Raw genomic sequence first — 18,211 nt, 5'->3', positions numbered from 1 at the left:
ATGTTCGGGCATTCAAACCTTTTCTTACCCGCCTTTTACAAACTATGGTCGGACATTCAAACCTTCTTGTGGCCGAACACATCCACTTCTGCTTTTGATGATGTATAGTTGGGCATTCACACCTCTTCTTACCCATTTTTCAGTAATTATTGGTGGACATTCAGACCTTCTTGCAGCTGAACACCTCTGCTCCCGCTTTTGATGGTGTATAGTCGGGCTTTCGAGGCTTTTCTTCAACGGTGTTTACAAATTATGGTTGGAAATTCAGACCTTGCAGCCGAACACCTCCGCTCCCTCTTTTGATCATACATTGTCGGACATTCGCACCTTGTCTTACCCGCGTTTTACAAACCATGGTCGGACATTCACAGCTTCCTCTCCACCATACTTGTATGTTGGGATATTCACACCCACTTGCATCCGAAGACCTCCGCCCCCACTTTTGTTGATATTTAGTCGGTCGTTCACACCTTACCCGTTTTCTTGCAGCCAAACACCTCTGATCTCGCTTTTGATGATGTAAGATTGGGCATTCAGACCTTGCTTTTCCTGCTTTTCACCAACTATAGACGGACATTCACACCTTCTTGCAGCCGAACACTTCCGCTCAACCTTTTAGGTTTCTATCACACCTTTTTTTTTTTATAGATTATGGTTGGAAATTCTCAACCACTCATCCGAAGACCTCTCCTCCCGCTTTTGTTAATATATTTGAACTTTAGTCAGACATTCACACCTACTTGCAGCCGAACACCACCTCTCTAGCTTTTGATGATGTATGGTCCGGCATTCTTACCGTTTCTAAAACATTTTTCAGCAATTATGGTAGGACATTCACACCTTCTTGCAGCTGAACACCTCCTCTCCCACTTATGATCATGTGCAGATTGATTTTCGAAAATTTTCTTTCATGTTTTCTAGCAATTAATGATGGACATTTAGACCTTCTTGCAGCTGAACACCTCCGCTCCCGCTTTTGATCATACATTGTCAGGCATTCGAACCTTGTCTTACAAAGTTTAGTTAAACATTCACACCTTTTTGCAGCCGAACACAGTTTTTTTCAGCCGAACTTGGGCATTCGAACCTTTTCATACCCACTTTTTACAAACTATGCTCGGACATTCAAACCTTCTTGTAGCCGAACACATCCACTCCTGCTTTTGATGATGTATGGTTGGGCATTCGAACCTACTTGTTGCCCGCTTTTCATTAATTATGGGTGGACATTCACACCTTGTCGCAGCCAAACACCTCCGCTCCCTGTTTTGATCATGTATGGTTGGACATTCGCACCTTTTCTCACCCGCTTTTTGCAAACTATGGTCGGCCATTCACAGCTTCCTCTCCACCATACTTCTATGGTGGGATATTCACACCCACTTGCATCCGAAGACCTCCGCCCCCACTTTTGTTGATATTTAGTCGGTCATTCGCACCTTACCCACTTTTGGCAAACTATGGCCTTCTTGCAGCCAAAAACCTCTGATCTCGCTTTTGATGATGTAAGGTTGGGCATTCAGACCTTGCTTCACCTGCTTTTCACCAAATATAGTCGGACATTCACACCTTCTTGCAGCCGAACACTTCCGCTCCACCTTTTAGTTTTCTATGGGGCATTCACACCTTTTTTTTCACCGCATTTTATAAAAACACCACAGGAACACCGTATTGAGGCTTTGTTCTGACCGCTCATTCGGTGTCGCGTTTCTTTCAAGCAATTCTCCTGGTTAGCCCGCACTCGGCTCGCTCCCAGAACCGTGTTAAAGTCTACTTCGCATTCACTCTCTTTTCTCAGCAGACTAAAAGAAAGTTTCATCTTGGGCTCCCTGAAACTTCCATCCTGCACCGCTGTTTGCTTTTTCACAAGAGCAGAGGAGAGCGCACCGTTCCCAGGGGCACTACAGTACCGGGTCGATGCTTGGAGTGAACGGAGCAAGCTCCTTTTTCAACTCCTATTGATACAAATCCATTTAATATGTAGTCCTCGCATAGAGGACACATCAGACATTAAACTAATAAGAACAGATACTACACTTGATCTTAGCCAAAAGGCCGAGAAGCGATAACTGTCCACTGGTTCACGTCCGAGGGCCCTTCCTGGCACAATGCGCACTTGTAGCGGTGTTCTTTTTATGGCCATAGTTTCACTTTGCACCTCGGCCCACCCGCTGCACTGAGCACTCTTCAGCCCTTTTAAATGGTATAACTTTACACTACCGCACGCTCCAGCGAGCACCATTCAAGCAACAACTTTGCACTCCAGCTTCGAACATTGGCACAGTCGCAACAAGTAAGGCGACTCTACTCAGAGAAGTCACTCTGCACAGTAACAAGATTTCTTTTGCACAGACAGAAAGGGCTTCATCCGCAAAGGTAAAGCCTGCCAAAAATAGAAACAACTCATTAGTGCTGCTCAACGTTGTACTTTGCAGTAAAAGAAAGAGCAAATCTAAAGATTCAGGAATCCGAGAATAAGCTTACTTCCATAAGTTCTTCACGATTTCGGATTTTGCTATAAAATGAATTCCTTCACTCAAACTAAATTAAAACTGCTAAACCGCTAATCTGTTACATGCAAGGCAGATGTCAAATTCACCGAAATAGGATCTAAGGGTATTTGGCCAATCGAGCTGTAGCAGCTTCGGTAAAAGAGTATAAGTTGAAGAGTTTGTGAATAAAGGTGTGCGCACACATAGTGAGTTGTAGGAAAATAGGCAGGGAGCAATGCCGGCTGGGGTATAGGTTCTTGTATGTTGTCTGACTGTTTGATTTGAATGTGTTGTGTAAGTGTCCTGTTGAATGTTACATGTTTGGGCTTTGACACGCTTCACTGTGGTTGTTAACTGTGTGGTGTGTCCTGAAATGTTATATGTTTGGGCTGTGTGACATGCTTAATGCTTTTCAGTAGCAACCCACTTATTCATATATAGCAACTGACAACATAAGAAGTCCGGACATACTTTGATAGTAGTTGTAGAAGTATCCTTATTGATAATAGATAAACTAATTCATAGTGATAGAACAGTAGATGAACAGGTGCCTGCACATGTCTCATGAAAATAAAATGGGTGTATGATTGCTGACGGCAGAGCAATACTGCCAAACTTATGAGTTCTTGTGGCAAACTTGATTCAGTGTCTTGACGTGTATACGCTGTTTCGCTGACTTGTCACAAGAAACAAAGTGTGTTTGATAAGATCCGACCATTTTATTACGGGAGGATCAGTATGTATGGATTCTGATGTGACTGATAAACTCATTCGTATCTTAAGCATAATCTAATACGTGAGACAACGCCCTGGCACACAATCAAAAAAAAAAAAAGAGAGAGCGGTTTTGTGTCCCCACAGTCCATAATGTAGAAAAGAGAGAAAAAAGCCTTTCTGATTTGTTGTGTGTGCTCACAGTGCAGAGTGTAGAGAAAAGAGAGAAAAGAAAGCCGTTTTGGTGTCACGGGTGTTGTGACTTACACACACACATTTCTGAATTGAGAAAGGAAATTATTTTAGAGGAAGCACTAGAGTTTAGATCCCACATTTGTTGATAGGCATTCATTTAATTTTTCTTTTAATCAGTTTTAAAGTGAATACTAACTGAGAAATGAAAAAGGTGAAGAGTTTAGAAGCTTGGTTCAAGAGCAAAACTTGGTTTATGATCAGCTGAGTCTCTAAACAGAACAGCAAAGGGCTTCATCGAACATTTAAAAAAGATTCAGATTGTTAGAATATCCAGAATTTATAGGAATGGTGGTGATTATTCTTATTTTCTAGAATGGAAATAACTGCACCATGTCTGTTTTATGAATTTAAGGGGCTAAAAAGTTTTGTTCTCGTTTTTCTATGATTAACCGAATGTATGTGAGAGTCCAAACAGACAGAAGGGTTACGGCCGAGCGCTGGACCTTCCAAAAAAGATGAGACAGGCTGGACCCGTGCCATACTAGTTAAGGCCTGCCTGTGGATAACAGGTTCTTTAAACTCTCACACACACAAACTCACACACGTTCGCACACATACACCCATACACACACACATTCTTGAACTTGCTGCAAGATTAAACCTTTGCATTAACTGACTCCAGCAACTCTGAGTCTCATTGAGAGACTTTTCTCAACAATTGGGTCCTCAAACCAGATCTCAACGTTTTTTCCGCTGTCCAGGGTCGGAGCTGAAACCGTGCACGGGGGAGTCCAGTACTCCTAATGAAAGACCCCCTGCTGAATTGCGGTAATTAGGGGCCAGTCTCCACTGAAAGGGGGAAAAAGGGACGAGATCGTACTTTTGAATCAATGGCCAGAAGCCATTGGCAGTGCAGGCATCAACAATAATGGTGTTATTTCACCCATTAACACTTAAGGTACCTCATGCAGTGGCTGTGATATGGTTACTTAACAAAATATCTTTACCAGACATCTCTCCTACATAACAGTTCTTCTTTCACAGCCACACCTTGTTGTCGAGAGATGTGCTACACTTAATCCATCCACACTGCTACCTACCCCACAGATGGAAAGCCAGAAATAACCATCAGTGTTTTACCCAGGCCAGACTTAACTGATATACGTTATGAAAATGCAGAAATAACTATATTTATTCAACAGATCAAGGAAAAAAACCCTGATGGCACAAATGCTACAGGATTTGCAGTAGTAACAGAAACTGAAGTTTTCTTAAAACAACCACTACCAAAAAATTACTCTGTTCAAGCAGTCGAATTGGTAGCTTTAACTGAAGCTTGTAAATTAAATAACAAAAAGGTTGTTAACGTTTACACTGACAGTCAGTATGCCTTCTCAACTGTACATGTGTTAACACAGCATTGGGAAAACAGGTATGTTGACATCCACAGCTAAATGTATAAACTACAAATATTTTAGCATTATTAGATGTTATTCAATTGCCATCTACAATAGACTCGTATGAATGACCGGAAGGAAAACCATACTGCCAAAGAATTTGTTTAAATATGCTGCAGTATTGAGCCACGGACCATGTCATGTCTCAACAGGAGGGATGGAAGCAATAATGCACCAGGTTTTTACAGCATATGGTTTTACTAATTATTAAAAAAATTTTTTTAGAATAAATAAATGAATAAAGTTTTGTCTAGCAGGTCAAATATGTGCAAAATACATTCCACAGGGCAATCTAAGACCAAAACGAAGATAATTCCCTAAGCCAGTGTATCTTTTTCAACATATTTGTTTGGATTTCATTATTTTGTAGATTTCATTGAACTAAATTGATGTTAAGGGAAACGATTCTGCTCAGTGACAACAGAGGTTTTTACCAAATGGTCTGAAATATTTCCATGTGCACAAGCAGATGCACTCTCAGTAGCAAAATCACGCGTAAAAAAACTCATTTCTAGATTTGAAATTCCTGAAAAGATCTTCAGTGATAATTTGACACACTTTGTAAACAATGTCATCTCACCTGCTTATCCAGTAAAGTTCAATGTCAATGTGTAATATTCAATTAGGATTTGCAAAACAGTGAAGTTAAACAATGAATGGGTCCATAGTCGGTATGAGAAGACTACAGGAATATTTACCTGGGTGTACGTTCAAACAGAGATGAGAAAATTGCGATAAATTATTGTTTGTTTGTTTGTTAGTATGTATATGAATGTTATGTGTATAAACTGTGTTGAGTTGTAGTTACTCAGTAGTGTCTCAGTGAAACAACCGACGGGGGAAGCCTTGCGGTGACAACAAAAGCAGTGTTTTACTGATCAGTCAAGTTGCTCCAGTGTACTCCATACAAACTGGTTGGCTACTGAAAGGGATAGAAAATGGGGAATACTTGTTTTAAAGCAAACAAGGAATTAGATGGGAAAAATACATGTTTTAACGGGACCCAGACAATATTAAATACTCAGACAGATGGGAGAAGAAGTGTAGTTTTGTAGGAAATCACAAAATTATTACATAAAATGAGTGAAATCAATTGAAGAATGCCTTTCTGAAGAGCTGTTTACTACAGATGAGCAGCTTTGCGACCAAGCACATTGTAGATCGCTTTACTGCCAAAATGATCTAGTTTAATGGATTGGTTTAGACATTTATAACAGCATTTTAAGAACAAAGAGAGAAACAAAAAGGGACAACGCTTCATGGTGGAAGGTGATGTATAAATAACTGTGTATATGATGAAGGAGAGACCATTTGAGCAGCACAGCCATTTCGCAGCACAGGGACAGCAGTCCAAGTTAAAGGATCTCCCATGTGGTATCACCTGTCACACTGTGTCAAGGCATCAAAAGAAGAAAAAATCACCAAACTCAAGGACAAAGAGACGAAGACTCCGGTGAACGAAGAGAGAGGACTTACAAACCAGAAATACAAAAGGATGCTCGATATCAAGATCCAGAAGAAGAGGCTAACAATGCCACGAACACTTACGATGCTGGGAATGATGCCAGCAATGAACAGAGAAGAAGATTCAGTGTCATCAATCTGCAACACGTGCCTCTAATGAGGGGGTGAATATAGAATCCTCAACGATTACAACGTCTCTGGGAACTGTGACAACAACAAGGTTTAAACCATTTTGATATATATTGTAACCTATTGGCTAAGGAATAGTGCTGAAAATGAGATAAATCTAATCCACCACTGTCCTTGGTCTTCTGTAGGGTTTTTAAACTAATACGTGGTGGTTTGTTTTTCCACAGAAATTTGGAGATGCATGAATCTAGTGACTTAAACCAAGTAGCAGATGGTTTTATGGGGATCATTGAGAACAAATAGTTAACTTTTGGTAGTATCATCATTTTAATGGTTGTAACTCTCCCCATAAGTGATATAGGTAAGGACTTCCAACGAGAGAGATCGTCCTCTACTCTCTTTACTAATTGCACATAATCCATCTGTACTTATCAGTTTAATATGTGATATGTCTATGCAAGGACTACATATTAAATGGATTTTTATCAATAGGAGTTGAAAAAGGAGCTTGCTCCGTTCACTCCAAGCATCGACCCGGTACTGCAGTGCCGCTGGGAACGGTGCGCTCTCCTCTGCTCTTGTGAAAAAGCTAACAGCGGTGCAGGATGGAAGTTTCTTTTAGTCTGCTGAGAAAAGAGAGTGAATGCGAAGTAGACTTTAACACGGCTCTGGGAGCGAGCCGAGTGCGGGCTAACCAGGAGAAATGCTTGAAAGAAACGCGACACCGAATGAGCGGTCAGAACAAAGCCTCAATACGGTGTTCCTGTGGTGTTTTTATAAAATGCGGTGAAAATAAAGGTGTGAATGCCCCATAGAAAACTAAAAGGTGGAGCGGAAGCGTTCGGCTGCAAGAAGGTGTGAATGTCCGACTATATTTGGTGAAAAGCAGGTGAAGCAAGGTCTGAATGCCCAACCTTACATCATCAAAAGCGAGATCAGAGGTTTTTGGCTGCAAGAAGGCCATAGTTTGCCAAAAGCGGGTAAGGTGCGAATGACCGACTAAATATCAACAAAAGTGGGGGCGGAGGTCTTCGGATGCAAGTGGGTGTGAATATCCCACCATACAAGTATGGTGGAGAGGAAGCTGTGAATGGCCGACCATAGTTTGCAAAAAGCGGGTGAGAAAAGGTGCGAATGTCCAACCATACATGATCGAAACAGGGTGTTTGGCTGCGACAAGGTGTGAATGTCCACCCATAATTAATGAAAAGCGGGCAACAAGTAGGTTCGAATGCCATACCATACATCATCAAAAGCAGGAGTGGATGTGTTCGGCTACAAGAAGGTTTAAATGTCCGAGCATAGTTTGTAAAAAGCGGGTAAGAAAAGGTGCGAATGCCCGAACATACACCATCAAAAGAGGGAGCGGAGGTGTTCCGCTGTAAGACGGTGTGAATGTCCGACCATAGTTGGTAAAAAGTGGGTATGAAAAGGTGCGAATGCCCAAATTCGGCTGCAAAAAACTGTGTTCGGCTGCAAAAAGGTGTGAATGTTCGACTAAAGTTTGTAAAAAGCGGGTAAGACAAGGTGCGAATGCCTGACAATGTATGATCAAAAGCGGGAGCGGAGGTGTTCAGCTGCAAGAAGGTCTAAATGTCCATAATTAATTGCTAGAAAACATGAAAGAAAATTTTCGAAAATCAATCCGCACATGATCATAAGTGGGAGAGAAGGTGTTCAGCTGCAAGAAGGTGTGAATATCCTACCATAATTGCTGAAAAATGTGTTAGAAACGGTAAGAATCCCGGACCATACCTCATCAAAACCTAGAGAGGTGGTGTTCGGCTACAAGTAGGTGTGAATGTCTGACTAAAGTTCAAATATATTAACAAAAGCGGGAGGAGAGGTCTTCGGATGAGTGGTTGAGAATTTCCAACCATAATCTATAAAATGCGGTGAAAAAAAAGGTGTGATAGAAACCTAAAAGGTGGAGCGGAAGTGTTCGGCTGCAAGAAGGTGTGAATGTCCATCTATAGTTGGTGAAAAGCAGGAAAAGCAAGGTCTGAATGCCCAGTCTTACATCATCAAAAGCGAGATCAGAGGTGTTTGGCGGCAAGAAAACGGGTAAGGTGTGAATGACCGACTAAATATCAACAAAAGTGGGGGCGGAGATCTTCGGATGCAAGTGGGTGTGAATATCCCACCATACAAGTATGGTGGAGAGGAAGCTGTGAATGGCCGACCATAGTTTGCAAAAAGCGGGTGAGAAAAGGTGCGAATGTCCAACCATACATGATCAAAACAGGGAGCGGAGGTGTTTGGCTGTGACAAGGTGTGAATGTCCACCCATAATTAATGAAAAGCGGGCAACAAGTAGGTTCGAATGCCCAACCATACATCAACAAAAGCAGGAGTGGATGTGTTTGGCTACAAGAAGGTTTGAATGTCCGAGCATAGTTTGTAAAAAGCGGGTAAGAAAAGGTGCGAATGCCCGACAAAGTATGATCAAAAGAGGGAGTGGAGGTTTTCGGCTACAAGGTTTGAATGTACGACCATAGTTTGTAAAAAGCGGGTAAGAAAAGGTGCGAATGCCCGAACATACACCATCAAAAGAGGGAGCGGAGGTGTTACACTTGAAAGACGGCGTGAATGTCCGACCATAGTTGGTAAAAAGCAGCGGGTAAGAAAAGGTTCGAATGCCCGAATATATACCATCAAAAGCGGAAGCGGAGGTGTTCGGCTGCAAGAAGGTGTGAACGTCCGACCAAAGTTTGTAAAAAGCAGTTAAGAAAAGGTTCGAATATCCAACCAAACATAATCAAAAGTGGGAGCAGAGCTGTTCGACTGCAAGTAGGTGTGAATATCCACCCATAATTCCTGAAAAATGGGTAAGAAAAGGTGCGAATGCCCAACCATACATCATCAAAAGAAGAAGTGGATGTGTTCTGCTACAAGAAGGTTTGAATGTCCGACCATAGTTTGTAAAAAGCGGGTAAGAAAAAGTTCGAATGCCCGAACATACACCATCAAAAGAGGGAGCGGAGGTGTTCCGCTGTAAGATGCTGCGAATGTCCGACCATAGTTGGTAAAAAGCGGGTAAGAAAAGGTTAAAAAACCGGACTGTACACAATCAATAGCGGGAGCGGAGTTGTTCGGCTACAAGAAGGTGTGAAAGTCCGACCATGGTTTGTAAAAAGCGGGTAAGACAAGGTGCGAATGCCCGACAATGTATGATCAAAAGAGGGAGCGGAGTGTTTCGGCTGCAAGGTCTGAATTTCCAACCATAATTTGTAAACACCGTTGAAGAAAAGGCTCGAAAGCCCGACTATACACCATCAAAAGCGGGAGCGGAGGTGTTCAGCTGCAAGAAGGTCTGAATGTCCACCAATAATTACTGAAAAATGGGTAAGAAAAGGTGTGAATGCCCAACTATACATCATCACAAGCAGAAGTGGATGTGTTCGGCCACAAGAAGGTTTGAATGTCCGACCATAGTTTGTAAAAGGCGGGTAAGAAAAGGTTCGAATGCCCGAACATACACAATCAAAAGAGGGAGCGGAGGTGTTTCACTGCAAGAAGGTGTGAATGTCCGAGCATAGTTTGTAAAAAGTGGGTATGAAAAGGTTCGAATGCCAGAACATACACCATCAAAAGAGGGAGCGGAGGTGTTCCGCTGTAAGAAGGTGTGAATGTCCGACCATAGTTGGTAAAAAGCGGGTAAGAAAAGGCTAAAATACCCAACTCTACACAATCAATAGCGGGAGCAGAGTTGTTCGGCTAAAAGAAGGTATGAAAGTCCGACCATGGTTTGTAAAAAGCGGGTAAGAAAAGGTTCGAATGCCAAAATATACACCATCAAAAGCGGAAGCCGAGGTGTTCGGCTGCAAGTAGGTGTGAATGTCAGATCATAATTTGTAAAAAGCTGATGAGAAAGGTGTGAATGACCAACAATAATTGCTGAAGAATGTGTTAGAAAAGGTAAGAATGCCGGACCATTCATCATCAAAAGCGGGAGAAGAGGTGTTCGGCTGCAAGAAGCTGTGAATGTCCAGCCATAATAACTCAAAAACGGGTAAGAAAAGGTAGTATTGCCAGACCATAAATGATCAAAACAGGGAGTGGAGGTGTTCCGCTGTAAGAAGGTGTGAATGTCCCACCATAATTGGTAAAAAGCGGGTAAGAAAAGGTTAAAATACCCGACTGTACACAATCAATAGCGGGAGCGGAGTTGTTTGGCTACTAAAAGGTGTGAAAGTCCGACCATGATTTTTAAAAAGCGGGTAAGAAAAGGTGCGAATGCCGGACAATGTATGATCAAAAGAGGGAACGGAGGTTTTCGGCTGCAAGAAGGTCTAAATGTCCAACCATAATTTGTAAAAACCGGGGAAGAAAAGGCTCGGAAGCCCCACTATACACCATCAAAAGCGGGAGCGGAGGTGTTCAGCTGCAAGAAGGTCTGAATGTCCATCAATAATTGCTAGAAAACATGAAAAAAAATGTTCGAATATCCAACCGCACATGATCATAAGTGGGAGAGGAGGTGTTCAGCTGCAAGAAGGTGTGAATGTCCACCCATAATTCCTCAAAAATGGGTAAAAAAAAAGGTGCGAATGCCCAACCATACATCATCAAAAGCAGGACTGGATGTGTTCGGCTACAAGAAGGTTTGAATGTCCGAGCATAGTTTGTAAAAAGCGGGTAAGAAAAGGTTCGAATGCCCGAACCTACACCATCAAAAGAGGGAGCGGAGGTGTTCCGCCATAAGAAGGTGTGAATGTCCGACCGTAGTTGGTAAAAAGCGGGTAAGAAAAGGTTAAAATACCCGACTGTACACAATCAATAGCGGGAAGGGATGTGTTCGGCTACAAGAAAGTGTGAAAGTCCAACCATGTTTTGTAAAAAGTGGTTAAGAAAAGGTGCGAATGCCCGACAATGTATGATCAAAAGAGGGAGCGGAGGTTTTCGGCTGCAAGAAGGTCTGAATGTCCAACCATAATTTGTAAAAACCGGGGAAGAAAAGGCTCGGAAGCCCGACTATACACCATCAAAAGCGGGAGCAGAGGTGTTCAGCTGCAAGAAGGTCTCAATGTCCATCAATAATTGCTAAAAAACATGAAAGAAAATTTTCGAATATCAAACCGCACATGATCATATGCGGGAGAGGAGGTGTTCAGCTGCAAGAAGGTGTGAATGTCCACCCATAATTCCTGAAAAATGGGTAAAAAAAGGTGCGAATGCCCAACCATACATCATCAAAAGCAGGTGTGAATGTCAGATCATAATTTGCAAAAACCTGATGAGAAATGGTGAAAATGCCCGACTATACACCATCAAATGCGGGAGCGGAGGTGTTCGGCTGTGAGTAGGTGTGAATGTCCGATACATTGTCAGGCATTCACACCTTTTCTTACCCGCTTTTTACAAAACATGGTCGGACTTTCACACCTTCTTGTAGCCGAACACATCCCTTCCCGCTATTGATTGTGTACAGACGGCCATTTTAACCTTTTCTTACCCGCTTTTTACCAACTACGGTCGGACATTCACACCTTCTTATGGCGGAACACCTCCGCTCCCTCTTTTGATGGTGTATGTTCGGGCATTCGCACCTTTTCTTACCCGCTTTTAACAAACTATGCTCGGACATTCAAACCTTGTAGCCGAACACATCCAGTCCTGCTTTTGATGATGTATGGTTGGCCATTCGAACTTTTTCTTACCCGCTTTTTACCAACTACGGTCGGACATTCACATCTTCTTATGGCGGAACACCTCCGCTCCCTCTTTTGATGGTGTATGTTTGGGCATTCGAACCTTTTCTTACCCGCTTTTTACAAACTATGGTCGGACATTCAAACCTTCTTGTAGCCGAACACATCCAGTTCTGCTTTTAAGGATGTATGGTCGGACTTTCACACCTTTTAGTAGCCAAACAACTCCGCTCCCGCTATTGATTGTGTACAGTCGGGTATTTTAACCTTTTCTTACCCGCTTTTTACCAATTATGGTCGGACATTCACACCTTCTTACAGCGGAACACCTCCGCTCCCTTTTTTGATCATTTATGGTCTGGCAATACTACCTTTTCTTACCCGTTTTTTAGTAATTATGGCTGGACATTCACAGCTTCTTGCATCCGAACACCTCTTCTCTGCTTTTGATGATGAATAGTCCGGCATTCTTACCTTTTCTAACACATTTTTCAGTAATTATTGTCGGTCATTCACACCTTTCTCATCAGCTTTTTGCAAATTATGATCTCACATTCACACCTACTTGCAGCCGAACACCTCGGCTTCCGTTTTTGATGGTGTATATTTTGGCATTCGAACCTTTTCTTACCCACTTTTTACAAACTATGCTCGGACATTCACACCTTCTTGCAGCCGAACACATCCACTTCTGCTTTTTATGATGTATAGTTGGGCATTCACACCTTTTCTTACCCATTTTTCAGTAATTATTGGTTGGAAATTCAGACCTTGCAGCCGAACACCTCCGCTCCCTCTTTTGATCTTACATTTTCGGGCATTCGCACCTTGTCTTACCCGCGTTTTACAAACCATGGTCGGACTTTCACACCTTCTTGTAGCCGAACAACTCCGCTCCCGCTATTGATTGTGTAGAGTCGGGTATTTTAACCTTTTCTTACCCGCTTTTTACCAATTATGGTCGGACTTTCACACCGTCTTACAGCGGAACACCTCCGCTCCCTCTTTTGATGGTGTATGTTCGGGCATTCGAACTTTTTCTTACCCACTTTTTACAAACTATGGTCGGACATTCAAACCTTCTTGTAGCAGAACACATCCACCTCTTCTTTTGATGATGTATGGTTGGGCATTCGCACCTTTTCTTACCCATTTTTCAGGAATTATGGGTGGACATTCACACCTACTTGCAGTCGAACAGCTCTGCTCCCACTTTTGATTATGTTTGGTTGGATATTCGAACCTTTTCTTAACTGCTTTTTACAAACTTTGGTCGGACGTTCACACCTTCTTGCAGCCGAACACCTCCGCTTCCGCTTTTGATGGTATATATTCGGGCATTCGAACCTTTTCTTACCCGCTTTTTACCAACTATGGTCGGACATTCGCACCATCTTACAGCGGAACACCTCCACTCCCTCTTTTGATGGTGTATTTTCGGGCATTCGCACCTTTTCTTACCCGCTTTTTACAAACTATGGTTGGACATTCAAACCTTCTTGTAGCTGAAAATCTCCACTCCCTCTTTTGATCATACATTGTCGGGCATTCGCACCTTTTCTTACCCGCTTTTTACAAACTATGCTCGGACATTCAAACCTTCTTGTAGCCAAACACATCCACTCCTGCTTTTGTTGATGTATGGTTGGGCATTCGAACCTACTTCTTGCCCGCTTTTCATTAATTATGGGTGGACATTCACACCTACTTGCAGCCGAACACCTCGGCTTCCGCTTTTGATGGTGTGTATTTTTGCATTCGAACCTTTTCTTACCCGCTTTTTACAAACCATGGTCGGACTTTCACACCTTCTTTTAGCCGAACAACTCCGCTCCCGCTATTGATTGTGTAGAGTCGGGTATTTTAACCTTTTCTTACCCGCTTTTTACCAACTATGGTCGGACATTCACACCTTCTTACAGCGGAAAACCTCCGCTCCCTCTTTTGATGGTGTATGTTCTGGCATTCGAACCTTTTCTTACCCACTTTTTACAAACTATGGTCGGACATTCACACCTTCTTGCAGCGAAACACCTCCGCTCCCTCTTTTGATTGTGTATGTTCGGGCATTCAAACCTTTTCTTACCCGCCTTTTACAAACTATGGTCGGACATTCAAACCTTCTTGTGGCCGAACACATCCACTTCTGCTTGTGATGATGTATAGTTGGGCATTCACACCTTTTCTTATCCATTTCTCAGTAATTATTGGTGGACATTCAGACCTTCTTGCAGCTGAACACCTCTGCTCTCGCTTTTGATGGTGTATAGTCGGGCTTTCGAGGCTTTTCTTCAACGGTGTTTACAAATTATGGTTGGAAATTCAGACCTTGCAGCCGAACACCTCCGCTCCCTCTTTTGATCATACATTGTCGGGCATTCGCACCTTGTCTTACCCGCGTTTTACAAACCATGGTCGGACTTTCACACCTTCTTGTAGCCGAACAACTCCGCTCCCGCTATTGATTGTGTACAGTCGGGTATTTTAACCTTTTCTTACCCGCTTTTTACCAATTATGGTCGGACATTCACACCGTCTTACAGCGGAACACCTCCGCTTCCAATTTTGATGGTGTATGTTCGAGCATTCGAACTTTTTCTTACCCACTTTTTACAAGCTATGGTCGGACATTCAAACCTTCTTGTAGCAGAACACATCCACTTCTTCTTTTGATGATGTATGGTTGGGCATTCGCACCTTTTCTTACCCATTTTTCAGGAATTATGGGTGGAAATTCACACCTACTTGCAGTCGAACAGCTCTGCTCCCACTTTTGATTATGTTTGGTTGGATATTCGAACCTTTTCTTAACTGCTTTTTACAAACTTTGGTCGGACGTTCACACCTTCTTGCAGCCGAACACCTCCGCTTCCGCTTATGATGGTATATATTCGGGCATTCGAACCTTTTCTTACCCGCTTTTTACCAACTATGGTCGGACATTCGCACCATCTTACAGCGGAACACCTCCGCTCCCTCTTTTGATGGTGTATGTTCGGGCATTCGCACCTTTTCTTACCCGCTTTTTACAAACTATGGTTGGACATTCAAACCTTCTTGTAGCCGAAAACCTCCACTCCCTCTTTTGATCATACATTGTCGGGCATTCGCACCTTTTCTTACCCGCTTTTTGCAAACTATGCTCGGACATTCAAACCTTCTTGTAGCCAAACACATCCACTCCTGCTTTTGTTGATGTATGGTTGGGCATTCGAACCTACTTGTTGCCCGCTTTTCATTAATTATGGGTGGACATTCAGACCTACTTGCAGCCGAACACCTCGGCTTCCGCTTTTGATGGTGTATATTTTTGCATTCGAACCTTTTCTTACCCGCTTTTTACAAACCATGGTCGGACTTTCACACCTTCTTGCAGCGAAACACCTCCGCTCCCTCTTTTGATTGTGTATGTTCGGGCATTCAAACCTTTTCTTACCCGCCTTTTACAAACTATGGTCGGACATTCAAACCTTCTTGTGGCCGAACACATCCACTTCTGCTTTTGATGATGTATAGTTGGGCATTCACACCTTTTCTTACCCATTTTTCAGTAATTATTGGTGGACATTCAGACCTTCTTGCAGCTGAACACCTCTGCTCCCGCTTTTGATGGTGTATAGTCGGGCTTTCGAGGCTTTTCTTCAACGGTGTTTACAAATTATGGTTGGAAATTCAGACCTTGCAGCCGAACACCTCCGCTCCCTCTTTTGATCATACATTGTTGGACATTCGCACCTTGTCTTACCCGCGTTTTACAAACCATGGTCGGACATTCACAGCTTCCTCTCCACCATACTTGTATGGTGGGATATTCACACCCACTTGCATCCGAAGAGCTCCGCCCCCACTTTTGTTGATATTTAGTCGGTCATTCACACCTAACCCGTTTTCTTGCAGCCAAACACCTCTGATCTCGCTTTTGATGATGTAAGATTGGGCATTCAGACCTTGCTTTTCCTGCTTTTCACCAACTATAGACGGACATTCACACCTTCTTGCAGCCGAACACTTCCGCTCCACCTTTTAGGTTTCTATCACACCTTTTTTTTCACCGCATTTTATAGATTACGGTTGGAAATTCTCAACCACTCATCCGAAGAGCTCTCCTCCCGCTTTTGTTAATATATTTGAACTTTAGTCAGACATTCACACCTACTTGCAGCCGAACACCACCTCTCTAGCTTTTGATGATGTATGGTACGGCATTCCTACCGTTTCTAACACATTTTTCAGCAATTATGGTAGGACATTCACACCTTCTTGCAGCTGAACACCTCCTCTCCCACTTATGATCATATGCAGATTGATTTTCGAAAATTTTCTTTCATGTTTTCTAGCAATTAATGATGGACATTTAGACCTTCTTGCAGCTGAATACCTCCGCTCCCGCTTTTGATCATACATTGTCAGGCATTCGAACCTTGTCTTACAAACTTTAGTCAAACATTCACAACTTTTTGCAGCCGAACACAGTTTTTTTCAGCCGATTTTGGGCATTCGAACCTTTTCATACCCACTTTTTATCAACTATGGTCGGACATTCAAACCTTCTTGTAGCCGAACACATCCAGTCCTGCTTTTGATGATGTATGTTCAGGCATTCGAACCTTTTCTTACCCGCTTTTTACAAACTATGCTCGGACATTCAAACCTTCTTGTAGCCGAACACATCCACTCCTGCTTTTGATGATGTATGGTTGGGCATTCGAACCTACTTGTTGCCCGCTTTTCATTAATTATGGGTGGACATTCACACCTTGTCGCAGCCAAACACCTCCGCTCCCTGTTTTGATCATGTATGGTTGGACATTCGCACCTTTTCTCACCCGCTTTTTGCAAACTATGGTCGGCCATTCACAGCTTCCTCTCCACCATACTTCTATGGTGGGATATTCACACCCACTTGCATCCGAAGACCTCCGCCCCCACTTTTGTTGATATTTAGTCGGTCATTCGCACCTTACCCACTTTTGGCAAACTATGGCCTTCTTGCAGCCAAAAACCTCTGATCTCGCTTTTGATGATGTAAGGTTGGGCATTCAGACCTTGCTTCACCTGCTTTTCACCAAATATAGTCGGACATTCACACCTTCTTGCAGCCGAACACTTCCGCTCCACCTTTTAGTTTTCTATGGGGCATTCACACCTTTTTTTTCACCGCATTTTATAAAAACACCACAGGAACACCGTATTGAGGCTTTGTTCTGACCGCTCATTCGGTGTCGCGTTTCTTTCAAGCAATTCTCCTGGTTAGCCCGCACTCGGCTCGCTCCCAGAACCGTGTTAAAGTCTACTTCGCATTCACTCTCTTTTCTCAGCAGACTAAAAGAAAGTTTCATCTTGGGCTCCCTGAAACTTCCATCCTGCACCGCTGTTTGCTTTTTCACAAGAGCAGAGGAGAGCGCACCGTTCCCAGGGGCACTACAGTACCGGGTCGATGCTTGGAGTGAACGGAGCAAGCTCCTTTTTCAACTCCTATTGATACAAATCCATTTAATATGTAGTCCTCGCATAGAGGACACATCAGACATTAAACTAATAAGAACAGATACTACACTTGATCTTAGCCAAAAGGCCGAGAAGCGATAACTGTCCACTGGTTCACGTCCGAGGGCCCTTCCTGGCACAATGCGCACTTGTAGCGGTGTTCTTTTTATGGCCATAGTGTCACTTTGCACCTCGGCCCACCCGCTGCACTGAGCACTCTTCAGCCCTTTTAAATGGTATAACTTTACACTACCGCACGCTCCAGCGAGCACCATTCAAGCAACAACTTTGCACTCCAGCTTCGAACATTGGCACAGTCGCAACAAGTAAGGCGACTCTACTCAGAGAAGTCACTCTGCACAGTAACAAGATTTCTTTTGCACAGACAGAAAGGGCTTCAAAGGTAAAGCCTGCCAAAAATAGAAACAACTCATTAGTGCTGCTCAACGTTGTACTTTGCAGTAAAACAAAGAGCAAATCTAAAGATTCAGGAATCCGAGAATAAGCTTACTTCCATGAGTTCTTCACGATTTCGGATTTTGCTATAAAATGAATTCCTTCACTCAAACTAAATTAAAACTGCTAAACCGCTAATCTGTTACATGCAAGGCAGATGTCAAAT

At 42.9% G+C, this 18,211-nt stretch overlaps 2 non-coding genes and 1 pseudogene across 2 annotated transcripts; 1 reads left to right on the top strand and 2 right to left on the bottom strand.

Moving 5' to 3' along the window:
• Positions 1 to 1,876: 1,876 nt before the first annotated feature.
• Positions 1,877 to 2,067, bottom strand: LOC140283288 (U2 spliceosomal RNA). The gene has a single exon (XR_011909997.1). It is a non-coding gene; the product is annotated as a U2 spliceosomal RNA (small nuclear RNA).
• A 4,778-nt stretch (positions 2,068 to 6,845) lies between these two features.
• LOC140283414 (U2 spliceosomal RNA) lies at positions 6,846 to 7,022 on the top strand (annotated as a pseudogene).
• A 10,476-nt stretch (positions 7,023 to 17,498) lies between these two features.
• On the bottom strand, positions 17,499 to 17,689 carry LOC140283287 (U2 spliceosomal RNA). Its single transcript, XR_011909996.1, has one exon. It is a non-coding gene; the product is annotated as a U2 spliceosomal RNA (small nuclear RNA).
• Positions 17,690 to 18,211: the final 522 nt, after the last annotated feature.

The sequence above is a fragment of the Leuresthes tenuis genome, unplaced genomic scaffold, assembly GCF_036924035.1.
Source record: "Leuresthes tenuis unplaced genomic scaffold, fLeuTen1.0.hap1 SCAF_23, whole genome shotgun sequence".
Classification (NCBI taxonomy): Eukaryota; Metazoa; Chordata; class Actinopteri; order Atheriniformes; family Atherinopsidae; genus Leuresthes; species Leuresthes tenuis.
This window is presented reverse-complemented; position numbering and strand designations above follow the sequence as displayed.